Source organism: Rhinolophus hipposideros (assembly GCF_964194185.1).
Source record: "Rhinolophus hipposideros genome assembly, chromosome: 12".
Taxonomy (NCBI): Eukaryota; Metazoa; Chordata; class Mammalia; order Chiroptera; family Rhinolophidae; genus Rhinolophus; species Rhinolophus hipposideros.
Genome location: NC_138058.1, coordinates 10,420,751 through 10,436,654, shown reverse-complemented (window position 1 = coordinate 10,436,654; position 15,904 = coordinate 10,420,751). Strand labels below are relative to the sequence as shown.

At 37.7% G+C, this 15,904-nt stretch overlaps 1 pseudogene across 1 annotated transcript; it reads right to left on the bottom strand.

The window, feature by feature from the left end:
* Window positions 1-3,529: 3,529 nt before the first annotated feature.
* LOC308506192 (small ribosomal subunit protein uS13-like) lies at window positions 3,530-4,000 on the bottom strand (annotated as a pseudogene). Its single transcript has one exon. The product of its transcript is annotated as a small ribosomal subunit protein uS13-like (transcript).
* Window positions 4,001-15,904: the final 11,904 nt, after the last annotated feature.

Below are 15,904 nucleotides of genomic sequence, written 5' to 3'. Positions count from 1 at the left end.
GCTAAACAGAAGCTTTTTAGTTTGATGTAGTCCCATTTGTTTTTTTAGGTTTTGGTTGCCTTTACTTTTCGAGTCAAATCCAAAAACTCACTGCCAAGACCAATGTCAAGGAGCTTACCTCCTATGTTTTCTTTTAGGAGTTTTATGGTTTCAGTCTTATGTTCAACTCTTTACTCCATTTTGACTTGATTTTTGTGTAGGGTATAAGGTAGGGGTCCAGTTTCACTCTTTTGCATATGGCTATCCAGTTTTTATGACATTTATCAAAGAGGCTATCTTTTACTATTATATATTCTTGGCTCCTTTGTACAAAATTAATTGACCATATATGCATGGGTTTATTTCTGGGCTTTCTATTCTATTTTACTGATCTATGTGTTTGTTTTTATGCCAAATGTCATTCTGTTTTGATTACTATAACTTTGTAATATAGTTTTAAATCAGGGAGTGTGATGCCTCCAGATTTGTTCTTTGTCAAGATCGCTTTGGCTATTTGGAGTCTTTTGTGGTTCTTTACAAATTTAGGATAGTTTTTTTCTATTTCTGTGAAAACTGCTGTTGGGATTTTTATAGATATTGTGTTGAATATGTAGGTCACTTTGGGTAGTATGGACATGTTAAATGAAAATCCATGAAAACAGAATATCTTTCCATTTTTTTGTACCTTCTTCAATTTCTTTTATCAATGTTGCATAGTTTTCAGGGCATACATCTTTCACCTCCTCGGTTAAATTTGTTCTTAAGTATTTTATTTTTTATTTAATGTAGGATTATGGAACATAATAAAATAATTAGTTGAGGAAAACCCAAAAACACTATGATAAACTATACACAGGTGTCCTAATACTTCATAAGCATAGATTTTTAGTTACCTCTTCTTGACTAATTTGTAATCTCTTAACATCATTTACTTTTTTACATTTCACTCATTCAACAAATATTTATTAAATGCTTATTATGTGCTACCTTATTCTTTTGATGCTATTGTAAATGGAATTGTTTTCATCATTTCTCTTTCTGGTAGCTCATTGCTAGCGTACAGAAATGCAACTGAGTTTTGTACATTGAATTTGTATCTTGCAACTTTTCTGAACTTGTTATTAGTTCTAACAGTTTTGGGATTTTGTTTTTGTTTTGTTTGTTTGTTTTGGTGCAGTCTTTGGGGTCTTCTGTATATCATACCATGTCACATACCAAGAGCAACAGTTTTATTTCTTCCTTTCCAATTGGGATATCTTTTATTTCTTTTTCTTACCTAATTGGTCTGGCTAGGACTTCCAGTAGTATGTTGAATAAAAGTGGAAAGAGTGGGTATTCTTTTCTTGTTCCTGATCTTAAAGGAAAAGATTTCCGCTTTCCACCATTCAGTATATTAGTGGGCTTGTCATATTATATATGACCTTTATTATGTTGAGATACATTCTAACTATAACCAGGTGTTGAGAGTTTTTATATGAAAGGTTGCTAAATTATATTAAATCCTTTTTCTCCATCTATTGAAATTATATTATTTTTATCTTTTATTCTGTTCACATGATATACCTCATCAATTGATTTATGGATGTTGAACCATCTTTGCATTCCTGGAATAAATCTCACTTGATCATGGTGTATGATCATCTAATGTACTGGTGATTTGGTTTGCTAATATTTTGTTAATGACTTTTGCATCCATCAGGGATATTGACCTGTATTTTTCTATTCTTATAGTGTTGTCTGGCTTTGCTAATCAGGGTAACGCTGACTTCATAAAATGAGTTTGGAAGTCTGACTTCTTCAGTTTTTTGGAAGAGTTTGAGAAAGATTGGTATTAATTCTTTAAATGTTTGGCAGACTTCACCAGTGAAACCATCTGATGATGGAATTTTGTTTGTTAGGAGATGTTTGATTACTGATTCAATCTCCTTATTAGCAATTTGTCCATTTAAGTTTTCTATTTATGATTCAGTCTTACAGGTCATGCGTTTCACTAAATTTATCCATTTCTTCTAAGTTATCTAATTTATTGGTGTATAATTGGACATAGTGATCGCTTATGATACTTTGTATTTATGTAGTAACCATTGTAATATTTCCTCTTTCATCTATAATTTTATTTGAATCCTTTCTCTTTTTTTCTTAGTAAGTCTAGCTAAAGGTTTGTCTATTTTGTTTATCTTTTTAAAAAATCTTTTACTTTCATTGATCTGTTCTGTTGTCTTTTTCATTTCTATCTCATTTCTGCTTTGATATTTGTTTCCTTCCTTCTAATAATTTGGGCTCAGTCTGTTCTTTTTCTAGTTCTTTGATGGTAAAGTTCGTTTTTATTTCCTCAATATAAGCATCTATCACTACTCTGCATTCAGCAAGTGTTTTGTTTTCAGTTTAACGTCACAAGACTTTTTTTTTTCCTTCTTTGACCCACTGGTAGTTCAGTACACTATTGTTTAATTTCCATATATTTGTGAATTTTTCAGTTTTCTTCTTTTAAATGATTTCTAGATTTATACGATTGTGGTCAGATAAGATGTTTGATATGATTTTAATCTTCTTAAATTTATTAAGGCTCATTGTACAGATTAACATGTGATTTATCCTAGAGAATGTTTTGTGTGTACTTGTGAAAAATGTACATTCTGCTGCTGTTGGATGAAATATTCTATAAATATCTGTTAGGTACTTTTGATCTAACATAGTTTAAGTCCAATACTTCCATATTAATTTTCTGTCTGGATGGTTTATGCATTGTCAAAAGTGGAACACTGAAGTCCTCTACTATTACTGTATTGCAATCTATTTCACCCTTCAGAACTGTTAATACTTGCTTTATGTATTTTGGTGCTCCTATGATGGGTGCATGATATTTACTAATGGTATATCCTCTTGACTAATTGATCCCTTAATTGATCCCTTTATCATTATATAATGACCTTCTTTGTCTCTTGTTACTCTTCGGCTTAATGTGTGTTTTGTCTGACATAAGTATGGCTATCGCTGTTTTTTGTTTCTTTTCTTTTTTGTATTTTGTTTTTTGGGTTTTTTGTTTGTTTGTTTCCATTTGCATAGAATCTTTTTCCATCATTTTACTTTCAGTCTATGTGTATCTTTAAAGCTGAAGTGAGTCTCTTATACACAGCATGTAGCTGGGTCTTGCTTTTAGCTCCATTTAGCTATTCTATGTTTTTTTTATTAGAGAATTTAATCTCTTTACATTTAAAGTAATTATTGATATATTTGGACTTACTATTGCAACTTTATTGTTTTTTTATTGTTTTGTACTTCCTATGTTTACTTCTCTCTTGCTCTCAATCTCTGTGATTTAATAATTGTCTATAGTAATATGCTCTAATTCCTTTCTCTTTGTAGTATCTATTACAAGTTTTTCCTTTATGATCACCATGAGGCTTACATAAAACATATTTATGGCAGTCCATTTTAAGCAGATAACAGCTTCACTTCAAATGCATATAAAAGCTCAACATGTTTACATTCCCCTCTTCATTTTTGTTTTTTAGGTGTATAAACTCTTTAACAGACAAGGCCGACAGATTTATTTCTTTTTGGACATACCCACAGTATGGCCTTGGCAGCCAGTGGTCTTGGTGTGCTGGCTTCAAACATGAAGTCCCCAGAAGTGGTGCAGCCCTCTGTGGGCCCAAATTTTCTTCAGTTGCTCCGGGTCTTCACAGAGCTGGCTGACCAGACCATTGGCCAGGACCTAGCTGTGTTTTCCATCCTTTACATCCTTTTGTCTGTTCAAGAACCTTCACATCCTTCTGTCTGGGATCTTGTACCTGTGTGGATTCTGCATAATGGTGATCACACATTCCACCTCATCCTCAGTGAGCTCTCCTGTCCTTTTGGTGTTGTCAATGTCTGCTTTCCTCAACACCACATGAGCATTATCTTTGCCCCACACCCTTAATTGCAGTGATGACAAAGGCTGTTTTCACCACCCATTGATATTAGTGTTGAGCACTCACAAAGTGCACTGAAACTTTTCTGGGATCACTAGAAACATGGCGGCAGCCCCAGTGGCAGCATGTAGGCCTCCTGCGGAAAAGCTCCCCATATTTTATTTTAATATCACAACATACATCTTTTTTACATGGTGTCTATTAACAAATTATTGTAGTTATATGTATTTTTAATAATTTTACATTATAATATTTATAGTAGTTATAAGTGATTTACCCATCATTATTACAACATTAAAGTGTTCTTAATTTATATTTTTACTTTTAGCAGTGAGTTTTATACTTTCATATGTTTTCCTGTTACTTATTATAGTACCCTTTTGTTTCAGCTTGAAGATCTCCCTTGAATATTTCTTATAAGGCCACTCTAGTGGTGATGAACTCTTTCAGCTTTTGTTTGTCTAAAACTTTTTATCTTTCCTTCAATTCAGAAGGACAACTTTGCTGGGTAGAGAATTCTTGGTTGGCAGTGTTTTTGTTTCAGCACTTTGACTATATCATCCCATTCCATTCTGGACTGCAAGGTTCCCGCTGAAAAATCTGCTTCTAGTCTTATGGGGGTTCCCTTGTATGTAACAAGTTGCTTTTCTCTTGCTGCTTTTAAGGTTCTCTCCTTGACTCTAACTTTTGACAATTTAATTACAGTGTGTCTTGGTTTAAGTCTTTTTGAATTAATCTATGGTACTGTTTGGGCTTCCTTGATATGGATCTCTGTTTCTTTCCTCAAGTTAGGAAAGTTTTCAGCCATTATTTCTTTGAATAATATTTCTGACTCTCTTTCTCTCTGTTCTCTTTCTGGGACCCCTATAATGTGTATATTGATATTCTTGATGATTTCCCTTAAGTTTCTTAAGCTATTTTCACTGTTTTTCAGTCTTATGTCTTTTTGCTTCTCTGACTTGATGAACAGCACCACCCTGTCTTCATGCTCACTGATATTTTCCTCCACTTGATCTAGTTTGTTGTTGAACCCTTCTATTGAATTTTTTCATTTCTGATTACTGTTCCTCAGCTCTGTGATTTCTGTTTGGTACTACTTACTATTTCCTATCTGTTTTTTTAAAAAATCCCCACTTTGTTCATGATTGCTTTCTTGACCTCAGTGGGCATCTTTATGACTATTATTTTGAACTTTTCATCAGGTAAATTACTTATCTCCATTTCATTAAGATCTGTTACTGAGATTTATTTTGTTCTTTTGTTTGAAACATTTTCCTCTGTTTCATTTTCCTTGACTCTTTGTGTTGGTTTCTGTCCATTAGAAAAAACCAACTTCCTCTCCCAGTTTTCTCATTTGTGTAGGAAATGAGCTTTGTCAATCAGCCCAGCCTGAACACCTGGTTGCCTCTCAAAACTTTGTGATTATCCAAGTTGCCCTCTTTGTTATTAGTGGCTCCCAGTAGTTGAGGGTACAAGACCTGCTAGTGCCCCAAAGGGGAAGGACACATTCAGCACCTAGATGCAGGCTGATTGGAAGCCAGACCCTCAGACAGCAGCTGGAAAAGTATATAGGTCAGCCTCTTCCGGGGAGAAACTGATAGTGTTTTTTGCTCCCTCTGTACTGGGCCTGGGTGTAGATCCATAGTGGGGCACTCTACTTGTGAATGAAAGCCCCAATGGCAATCAGAGTCATCTGGGGATCCCTCTATTCAGTGACATTGCAAACACTGGAGTGCAGACCTGTATGCAAACTTCTTCCAAGGAGATACTGCAACTTGGAGTAGGCTAGAGGCAAAGAATGAAGGAGATATCTGCTGGTTCCCCAGTCTCCAGGGTAGATCACAGCCAGCCTCTAGATGTGTGCTAAATTAGAAGCCTGATCCTCAGGCATCAGCTTTCAAAGTGTGCAGAAGGCTGCCTTCAGGGAAAGGCTGGAAGATGGGTGATTTTCCCTGCTCCCTCTGGGCTGAGCCACAGGGTGGGTAGCCCTGGGGGGGATACTCACAGTGAGTACCATTAATAACTGCTTCCTTGTTTGCTATTGCCTGTGGGTTTCATGGATGCAAGCCCCGCCAGCTTTCTGAACTAGATGTTTTGAATGCCTGTCCATCTGATGGGAGTCTTAAAAGAAGAACTAAACACAGGTTCAAATCCTTCATTTCTCAGGAAGATGGAAGTTGAGCGTTCCCCCCTCATTGTGTGGCACTGTAACGGAGGCGAGGTTTATGGCAAGAGCATGTCTCAGCCCTTCTTATCCATTTCAATGTGGGTATTTTCCTATTTACCTGATGTGTAGGATTTCTTTTATAGGTAATTGATCTGTGTATAATTGTACATTTGGTGTTTCAATGGGAGGAGAGAGGTTGTCTCCTGTGTTGCCATCTTGGTTGAACTCTCTATTTTACTTTTATTATTAAAGGATATTTTTGCTATGTTTAATATTCTCAAGTTGACAGGCCCCACCCCCTCCCCATATTTAAATTTATTTAAGGATATTATATCTTGTCTTTTGACTTCTATCATGTCTGTTGAAAAGTCAGCTGTCAATTATATTGTTTCTGAGAAAGTAAAGCCTTTTTTTCTGATTGTTTTTAAGATTTGCATTTTTGTTTTTGGGTTTCAGTAGTTTTGCTATGATGTCCCTAGATGTAAATGTGTCTTTATCCTACTTGCCATGCATAGGGTTTCCTATCTGTGCTTGATAGCTTTCATTATTTTTGTTAAATTTTTAGCCATTATCCCTTCAGTTCTGATTTTGACTCATTCTTTCATCTCCTTCTAAGACTCCATTTTTATGCATGTTAGAATTTCTCACTGTCTTCTCTCTTTTACTCCATCTTTTGATATTTTATGATTCTTTCTGAATATTTTCTTCCAATGTATCTTCCAGTTAACAAATTCTTTTTTGAGCTACATGTAATCTATTGTTAAACCCATTCACTAAGTTCTGAATACAGAGTATCATGTTTTTTGGTTCTAGAATTGCCATTTGAGTTCTTTTTGTAGTGTCTCATCTTTTGTTAAAATTCTCAATCTCATCTTTCTTCAATTTGGACATTGTAAGCATAGTTATTTTAAATTTGTGTCTTATATGGTGAACATTGTATTTGCAAAATAATTTACAAAAATAATTTGAGGCTTAGGGTAATGTTACCTTTCTCCAGAGAAGTAAGACTCTTAGAAGCATTAACAATTCAGGATTACCTTTATATAATTTTACAAAATGGGATGATTTTAAACTAGGGACTTCAGTATATTTGGGGGGCATGTCTACTTTCAAGTCCCCATTTCTTTTAGGGTCAGTCCCAATGATGGGGATTCAGTACAATCTGTTTTTCCTTTGTAGACTCTGACTTTCTTGTCATCACCTAAGCCTGAGAATGTTGTCAACAGCTTGCATTAGCCTCTTGACCATTGCCTGTAAACTGGGATGGGTCTCCGGGGAAAAGTGGTCCTAAACACTAGCATCACTTCCTGTAATCTCTGTCTTCTTCTGGAGCTTGGCTAAGAAATCATTCATTTAGGTTTTAGATCTCTAATTCCTTTATATTCTAATGATTCAAAAAAATTCTTTAGAAGAGCTGAATAGATATATACAAAGTTTTATTTGGATTTGGGTAATTTTCTCTTCCAGGGATCTTCACAGAATGGCTGTCAACTATCCTGTGTATTGGTAAGATCACGGGATTTAGAGCCAGCAAATCTGGTTTAAATCCTTGTTTTGCTTCTATTAGCAGTGTGATTTTTGGCAACTTATTTAAACTTCGATTCCTACTTCTCTCAGTGGTAAAATATGATGATTATAGCTTCTTTGCTGACAAATAAATGGACTAATATTGCAAATACATAATACAGTGTTGGCATATAGTGTAAGCACCCAACTATTCTTATTCAGTATGAACTATTTAAATAATATCATCTGCCAAAGATTACTATTTGAGATTTGAAGTGATTTTAATTGTGGGATTTGTTTTCCCCAGTGTTGTATTTCAGGCAGGAACTTTTAGGTCATGACTTTGGGGTCCTGGCAATACTTGCTTTGTAATTTTTCCATACCCAAAGTTTAGTAATGTTCATGCTGTAGAATTTAAGCACCCGTGGAATACTCCCTTGCATTCTGGGATCAATCACCGACTCCAATCAAGAAAAGCTCTGGCTTTGCCTACGTGTAGCCTTAAAGCATACATCCGTGCAGAGATGTGTGAGACTCCCGGTTATGTGTCTCAGCTGCTACCACTGTCCCAATTGTTTTAATGTCTTTATTAAAGACCTCTTCAAGCACAGGTGAGGCCAAAGGTGCATTAGGAAAAACGGCCCCATGATTACACTCAGGGGCCTCATTGTTACGCCCTACTTTAAACCACTTGGCCCAGTTTTACATCTAGAAGTTATACCACTCTTCAGGAGACTCTTCCTGCCAGTGCAGCCTGTTGGGCACTTGAAAGCAGGTTCATTTAAACATCAATAACTAGAACTCTTCATTGACCTCATGCTGCTTAATTCCTAACCTAGTCTTGACCCCAGAGTCAAAACTGGGTAAAAAGTCAATAAAAGTAGCAAACAATGCTATGTTATTCTTGGCAGACTGTGCAAGACAATGAGAGGGTTTAACAATAATTAATTACGGCTTAATAGTTGCTAACAAGAATTGAGTGTTTACAATGTGGCAGGGAATGTGCACACATGCTCTGATTTGATTCACATAACAACCAAATGAGGTAGGTACTATCATTACCCGTTTTACAGGGGGTCTGTGGTTTATAGAGGCTAAGTACTTAACCTGAGGCCACAAACCAGCTACTAGGTTAGTGCCAGCCATTCCCGGAGTCTGTGTGCTCTCCGTGTCAAATATTAGATTGAGAAACTCAGACTCTCAGTTTATTATGGAGGGAGCTGATGTGACATTTTCAAAGAACATCCGGCAAACTAATAGGTCTGTAGTTAGTCTACAGAAGTGCTCTGTTAAATGGGATAGGTGGTGCTTTTAAAAACTACCCTGATGAGAATAGAGCCTGAGGATCTAATTAAAACAAATAGGTTAGCAGACATCAAAAACAACCCACCAGAACAGGGTGAGAAGAGTCTGAAAGCAAAGGGCTATCATTTGGTTGTGTAAGTGATAATGTTTAATAAATAATCCATAAAAGGAGTCATTAGCAGGTCTTGAGAAGAAGTTTCCTGGAGAAGCTTACAATTGAGAAAATGAAAGGTAACACTCTTACAAGCCTGTGTAAAATTAACCTTCCAGTCTGAACTGGCCTATGTGTTTAAAATAACTATGCTTACAATGTCCAAATTGAAGAAAGATGAGATTGAGAATTTTAACAAAAGATGAGACACTACAAAAAGAACTCAAGTGGCAATTCTAGAACCAAAAAACATGACACTCCATATTCAGAACTTAGTGAATGGGTTTAACAATAGATTACATGTAGCTCAAAAAAGAATTTGTTAACTGGAAGATACATTGGAAGAAAATATTCAGGAAGAATTGTAAAATATCAAAAGATGGAGTAAAAGAGAGAAGACAGTGAGAAATTCTAACATGCATAAAACTGGAGTTTCAGAAGGAGATGAAAGAATGAGTCAAAATCAGAACTGAAGGGATAATGGCTAAAAATTTAACAAAAATAATGAAAGCTATCAAGCACAGATAGGAAACCCTATGCATCTCAAGTAGGATAAAGACACATTTACATCTAGGGACGTCATAGCAAAACTACTGAAACCCAAAAACAAAAATGCAAATCTTAAAAACAATCAGAAAAAAAGGCTTTACTTTCTCAGAAACAACAAGCGTAATTGAGATCATGTCTCTAGGGAGCAGAAGAAAGCAAAGTGGCTCTTCAATAAATGAAGTCAACGTCTCAAAATGTGAGTTTCCTAAATTGAGCATTCCCCAAAATGTGCATTTCCCCAATTGTGAATCTGTTACAGAATCACAATGTGTATTAGCAGTGAAAGACCCTGAGAAGACAAGCAGCAAAGGGACGCTAACTTCATTTAACACAGATCTCATCTTATTTGACCTTGGAATGCATTTTTCATGGGACATCTATTCTCTTATCCCAGGAACTGTGTGGGAAATGTTGAATTCAGAATCCGATGTTTAATCTCATAGTGTCTGGCGTACATTAGGTGACCAATACATGACTATTTTTGAAGCTTTAGAAGTAATCCTCTAGTAACAAATTTATTATTTGTTGTCAGTTTTTTTCTTAAAAATGTGGATTTCAAAAAAGGAGCCAAGACCTTTGGAATCATGAAAAAAATCTTAAAATTAGGAAGAATGTGGCTCTCTGAACATCTACTCAAAATAATTTTAAAAATTTCTACCATCTCATGACCTGCCCAATCCTGGGATAAATTATTCCTTCAAGTTCCATATCACATAGTCTCTCTGAAACCGATAATTCTGCTTAGATGCCTTCTGAGTGTGAGTGAAATTTAATTATCTAATTTTCTTTACTAGCAGAGAGTAGATTCACTGCTTAAAAGAAAAAAAAAATGGCTTGTTACATGGGTAGAAAGGTGCAGAGTCCCTGGTGTACTGCTCAAGAAATGACCATCATAGTCATTAAACTATATGAAGCTTAAACTATATATTTTGTACATTTATTTTAAAATAGAGTCAATTTTTCATATAACACTATTTTAAAATTTGTTTTGAAGTTTATTTGCCTTTGTGGAATGAGAATAAATGTTTTCATCAGGCAAGCTGCATTTCAAATTTTGGCTCCATCACTTACTAGCCATCTAACCATAAGCAAGTCTCTGAGCTTCAGTTCCCTCTTTGTAAAATGGCAAGAATGCTTTTGGAATACTAAAATAAAACTTCTTCATTTTAGCATTTAGAAATCTTCAGGATGATTGTTGCTCACTGTCATCCTACTGTAAAGCAAAGCTTCCTAGCAGACACCCCATTCCATCCCACTCAGAGTTCTAAAGGACAGAGATCCAGTGAGGAAATAGACCTACTAACAATTAACACATGAGATGCCTATAGTCACGTAATTCTTCTCCCTTAAACGGAAATGCAAAACTCAGGATCACCAAGCATACACGGACAACTGTCATGTGAAAAAGAAAAGACCAAAAGAAACAAAAACTGACCCAGAAAAAAAAAAAGAGTGACAATTAGGGAACAGAAAACAACATTAAAGCACTCTAATAAATATGCCAGGGGGATTTTGGAGAAAGTATTATATCCCTCAAATTAGAACAAAAGGTTAAGAAAAAGAAACAATTAGAGAATAAAAGACAGTACTTACAGGTCAAGAAAAATAAGACTGGTTGAAAAACATTTTAATTAAAGAAGGGCTAGAACATAAACACAAAGATTCTCTCAATTCTCTCAAAATGTAGGGGAAAACAGATAAAGGAATGGAAAACTATGAGAGTAAAGATCAGTCTAGAGACTAGAAGATCAATCTAGGAGGTTTCACAAGCAGAGCTGGAGATGAAAAACAGCCACAAAAAAAAAAAAAAAACTTGAAGAAAAAATGTCCAAAGCTGAAGGACAAAATTCTTCAGAATTAGAAGAGCTTCCTGAGTGCCCAGAACAATTAATGAAGAGAGAGCCATTACTAGATACATCTTTGATGTGTCATAGTACCAACGATAAGAAGTAATTTCCAAAGCCTTTTATCCCAAGTCAGATATCAATCAAGTATGAGGGCAGAACAATGCTTTTCAGACAGGAAGATCTCAGAAAATTTATCTCCTATACTCCCTTTCCTTTAAAGATATTTAAAGATATACTCCAGAAAAAACAAAGAGTAGAATAAGGAGTTTGTGAATTCTAGGAATCTGTGGTTCTAATCCAGACTCCTATAGCAGTGGGAAAAATTTAAAACAAATGCATATCATGCTTAGAGGGCAACCAGGACAGACTGGAGCAGGACAGTGGGGAGATCAGTGATGGGGGTCTTCAGGAGAAAGGGGACTTAATAGAGAAGACAAGTTTGGGGAAAATTAATCACAAAAGTGAATAAAGCAAGAAAAGCAGCAGCATCCATTGGAAACTCCAGGGATCAGTGGTAAGGTGGAGGAATGTGTAATAAAGGTGAAGGCATAATAAAACTACAATGTGGCAATATTGGAGGATAAAAACAAAGAGAAATTCCACTGAATCTTGCTGCTGGGAACATCCTTCCTTGATTGGCTTGAGGGTTATATCAGACTTATTAAAAAGAACGTACTCTTAACACATAATTTGATCAGTCTACGGATGAATCATGGAGACTTGATTGCCACTTGGAAACCAAATGTAAAGAAAATGTTTATCTCATAAAGTGAGACAGGGAAGGCAGAGAAAAGGGCAGGGGCACCAATAACTTTATCTTTTAAAGTAAGAACTAGATAGACTACCATCAAAAGTTAATGAAACTAGAAAGGTAGAGTTAGTATAACACTTTAAATTACAAATATAAACATGGGAGAACAAAGGTAACAATACAGATGTCAGACACCAGAAGTGGCCAGGGTTCTGGTAGGAAAAGAGTTGTAGTGCTGAGCTAAATACTCAACTTTCCTACTGAGGAGTCTGTAAATAATATCTTTCATTGGTAAATTAAAAAAAAATAGTTATAAGCATGTTGTCTATACGGAGGCAAGAGCAGAAGAATTGAAAATGGAAACAACCTCTTAGAACGGGGACCCCGTCTGTCTCACTTGTTGGACACTGTACCCCTAGTGCTTGGAATGGCTCCTGGCACACTTGTTTGATAAACAGTGACTAAAAAGAAGTTGACTCTGGAAAATGGTACTGGGAGTGGGGAGGGGAAGGGCCAGAGGCTGTCTCTTCCCAACATTGAATAGTTTCAAGATGAAAGTATTAGTTTGATGAAAAAATTATCATTGTGAAAGTACACAGAAGAATGGGGCATGCCATGGATAGTGGTGGTTTCCTTGAGGAAGTGACCAATAAGATGAAACCTGAAGGAGGAATCAGCCAGGTGAGGGACGAGAATGTTCTAAGCCAAGGGAACACCTGTGAAGACTCCAGGTGGAAAGAACTTCAGGGACAGCGTAGGGTGTGGGGGGGGGAGCTCCATGAGAGCCTGGGGAAGAAGGCAGGGGCCAAGTCTAAGAGGGCTTTGTGGGCCACACTCAGGATGCTAATGAACTTCCCAAGAAATGTGCCATGAGACCCATGGCTTGTCTGTATTTCATTACCATTCCTGTTCTGTGAGTGCACTGGGACCAGAGCTTCCACAGCACCCTGTTCTTGACTTCTCAGGAATGGACTGGACTTTTGGGTTGATTTTCAGTATCTAATAACTTTGAGATACCAAAGAAGAAGAAAATACTACCTATTAGATAACTGAGTAGAGTATGGTCAACTTGTTGCATATACTATGTACTTAAGGCAGAAGCTGAATGAGACATACTGAGAACATTGCGGGCAATGGCTGGATTTCCTCATTGGGGCTTATCGGGAAGTTGTGATGCCATTTTAGCAGGGAGGCAGAAAAACACCATGAGGGCAAGTTAGGCATCGGTGGCAAAGCATGTTCTAGTCAAGAAGCCAGAGGAGTGTTTCCTGGGCTCTCAGGAACAGGGGACTGGGCCAGATGCGAACCATCACTGGAAAGATGTGGGCTCTACCCTGGAGAAGTGCCTGTTCTTAGAAGACAGAAAGAGACACGGATGAGCCCAGATCCAGATTCTCTCAGAGCACAAAGGCTGCATAGGGATTAGGCCTGGTGCTCTGGGAAGCCGAACAAACTCTTCCAATCCACCAGGGTCCTTGTTAGTGCATCGAAACAGTAATTTAGTCAATGACAGGAGTTCGTGTTGCTTTCGAAGGCACTTAACTTCCTCCCGGGATGTTGGTTGCACACCAGGGGAATCCAGCTCACTAATCTTTAACACTTGTCATAATTATTTTTCCTTCAATAATACTATTTCCCCCCTGAGAAACCCAAAATTATTACATAAGGAATGTAGAAATAGAAGTGTGTGATATTTTTTAATAAAATGTAGTCAGTGGCTCCAGGGAATTTTTCTTGCAAAAGCCTCTCAAATCAATTATATTTTCTCATTTCTAGTTCCAATAATTGCGTATTTTATTTCTATATTTATTTAAGTTCTTTCAAAATGAAAAGGTGGAGTTGTGTTGACACACTGAGAAAGGAGGGTATTATTAATTAAAGTTGTTTAAAGCCTGAGATGAAAACAGTGCTGATGCATATCAATTTGTTTCAGTGAGCTGTCAGGTCGCTGTGTGAGGTTACAGGAATATTGCTTGCAATTCTGGGCGCTGGCCCCCAAGTGCATCATCCCCTCCTCTCCGGGAGGTAGGTCTGCAATCACAGCTCATCCATTCGGAGAAAAAGTAAATGATGCACCCAGGTGTTTAGGACCTGTAACCCAACTCTTTAGAAGATGCAGGACTACTGACCTGCATTTGTCATATTTTAATCAGACTGTTCAGCCCTGCTCCCTCCCTCTGTCACTTCAGTGGGGCGCTCCTTGTCATTTACTTCCACTGTCTCCTCTGAGTCTAACATCTCTGCTGTGACACGGTTGGAGTGGCGGTGGTGGGCTTCTTCCCCTTTAATTCTAAGGAGCACCAGGTTCGGAAAGGTTGAGGACACTTGCCCAGGGTCACATGGCTGCTGGGCGGGAGAGCCAAACCAGACTGGGGGGCTTTTGATCCCTGACCCCAGGCCTTACTCTGCCTGCCCTCTGAGCTTCCACCATTCCTCCACAGTCCTGCTAAATAGTGCTCTGGGTGCCTGAGTCAGCAAGGCCTGAGAAAAGAACAGCCCAAGGAGATTCCTGCTTCCAACTAGAGCCTGAGGATGGCGTACCTCTCCCTCTTGTGCAGGAGTCTGTATTAGTCAGAAAACAATGAACCATGGATCTCTGACCCTCTCTTACTAGTTCCCTTTCTCAGCTGAGGGCCCCTTCATAATAGGCAATACCACCTCTAGTGTTTCTTTCTCTATCTCCTCCCTGCCCCACCCCCCCTCCCCCCACCAGCTTTCTTCCCTCCCTCTCTCCCTCCCTCCCTCATCCATTCTCATAGGGAAAGCTCTCAAGAGACTTCTGATGTTTTCTTGTGGTTGGTTAAGGATGACCAGAGTGACCCACTCAAAGAAGGTTAATTTCAGAGTTCAATCAACGAGTTTTCCAGAGCCTGCTTCTTTTAAACCATGCCACTGGAGACTAGTAAATGTTGGTTATTATTATTTGGCCCAGAGGATGCACTGAATACAGAGAATTATGATCTGTTTGCCTAAGTCAATCTCATAGTCTTTTATCTACTCATTGTGACATCAGAAGGCAAAATGGGAAACAGAGGTCGAAATTACAAAGAAACTGGTTAGGATTTGAAATGAAGGACTTTCAAGCAATTGGAACTCTTTGAGAAAAGAATGGCCACATCAGGGGCCGTGAGATTTCTGTTGCCAGAGATGGTGAAACAGAACCGATGACTACTTAATCAAACTATGCTGGATGAGAAGAGAAAGGTTAGAACAGATGACCTCTAAGGTCTCAACGCTGAGATTTTTAATTTGTTTATCCTTCCTACGAACACGTTTCTGGAGTTCAGAGAGAGGGAGCTGGGTCAGAGGTCGGGGCTATGGTCAGGCACCTCCAGTCCATCTGTCACCTTTGCTAACCCAAGCTGCTCAGCCACTACATCCAGCCAGGCATGTTCAGGCTGTGGCACTGAGGACGGCAGTGGGGTACAGCACAGGTCCACAGCTTACAGAACACAGGTCAGACTCTCCATGATTTCAGCTGCAAACTTAACAGAAGCAACCACTTAACTAAACCAAAGGGCTTATTTTGAGGAGATTCTGAAGCAGGAATCCCTAATGATTCCCCCCCACCCCGGAATCACAGGAAAATGTGGCAGGGGTATCATCATATCATTTTAATGTGTACCCACTTGCCAATTACTCTGGATTGATGCTTACCTGTGTAAAACATCAACTGAACATAAACTCTACATCATATATTTGACACTTTATTCAAGACAAGAAAAGATTGGC